Raw genomic sequence first — 1,704 nt, 5'->3', positions numbered from 1 at the left:
TAATGAAAGGCTGACTGGCCAATAGGTAGGCAGGAAGTGATTAGGTGGGAGAGCCAAACTAAAAGGATGCTGGAAAAATGAAAAGTAGAGTCACAAGGAGTCACCAGCAAGGTGCAGAGGAAGTAGGTAATTAATATGCTGTCCTGAAAGAAGGTACCACCATGTGGTAGATCATAAATAAGAAATATGGGTTAATTTAACTTGTAAAAGCTAGTTACTAACAAGTGTTTATAATTATCGATAAGTTTCTGTGTGGATATTTGAGATCAGGCTGGCAGGACAGAGATGACCGTTGGGACACAGAAAAGTCCACCTAACCTTCATTGTGTAAATTTAGTACATTTTATTATCCATTCTTCAGGTGCAAAACATCTAGGTTGTTTTCAGGTTCTGACTATTATGAATATTGTTAATATGAACATAGTTTTAATTTCTTGACTAGTCTTTCTTTCAATTTTCATTACTTTTGATGCTATGAATTTTATTAGCTCTCATGCAGGAGCATGAGTGAGGGCTGTTTACTTGAGCATGGACATCTTAGCAGTGGTTGGCTATAACACTAAGGAAAATATCTGTCTGTTCCATATCAGTCAGTAACTGGTAGAGATCCTGAGGGTGGGTTTTGGGCCTCATGAGCCCTTTTCAATCCATGAAGAAATCTTGTGCATCTCTTGTACAGGTCATCAAAATTGTATGTTCAAGAGTGCAATGACCTTGTTATATCTGGATGCAGTATCTCTCATCACTCCTCCTTTGCTCTGGTCCTTGTATTCACTTTACCCCTTCTCTTCAATGTTCTCTAAGTCATGAAGAAAATGATATTCCTGACAATTTTTGACATAGGTTTTGGGGATCAAAATCAATCCTTGTATTGGTAAAGCCAGCATTTTACCAACTAAATAATTTCCTCAGCCCCTGATGTTACCCTTAAATGTGAAAAGTAGTTAAGGGAATATTTATAATAAAAGAAAAAGATGGCTGAAGAGATAGCTCAGCAGTTAAGAGCACATATTTTTTCTTACAGAGTAACTGAGTGCAATTTCCACCACTCAGGCTAAGTGGCTTACCACTGCCTGTAACTCCAGCTACAGAAGATCTAAGGATCCAATCTAGTTTCCTCTGTTGACCTGCATTATCACATGTCCTTATGCTACATAGGTACGTACTCATATATGCACAATTAAAAATAAAATCTTTGAAAAAGCAGCAAAAACTTCCTTGAGAAGACATTGAAAGTATAACATAAATATGACCACCACAAAAAAGAATTACAATGAAATTGAATAAATTTGAGATTAAAGGCATAGCTATAAAAACAGTAATAAGGATATGTTTATGATGAAACTGAAGTTCCCACATGTAAAGCTATGAAAATATATGCAAAGTGGATATTTTAAAACTTGATAACATAAACATATAGATATTTTCCTGAAAAAATGGAAATTATCAATATTAATTATAAATGTGGAAGAGATATCAACTGTTAAATGACAAAAATTTTAAAAGTTCCTTCAAACTAAGTGTCAATTTGATGATTCTTTGAAAGTTATTTGTCCAATGTCAGTTTAACTGCCAAGCTGCAATCAATGAATTGAGAGATGGTATAAATTTCCATTTGTTTAAATGATTTTACAATTATTCTTCAAAATGCCACTTTTTTCCAATCACAGAGGGACATTAGGTGCCAGGTTTCATGGATGATGT

Source organism: Cricetulus griseus (assembly GCF_003668045.3).
Source record: "Cricetulus griseus strain 17A/GY chromosome 1 unlocalized genomic scaffold, alternate assembly CriGri-PICRH-1.0 chr1_1, whole genome shotgun sequence".
NCBI lineage: Eukaryota > Metazoa > Chordata > Mammalia > Rodentia > Cricetidae > Cricetulus > Cricetulus griseus.
This window is presented reverse-complemented; position numbering follows the sequence as displayed.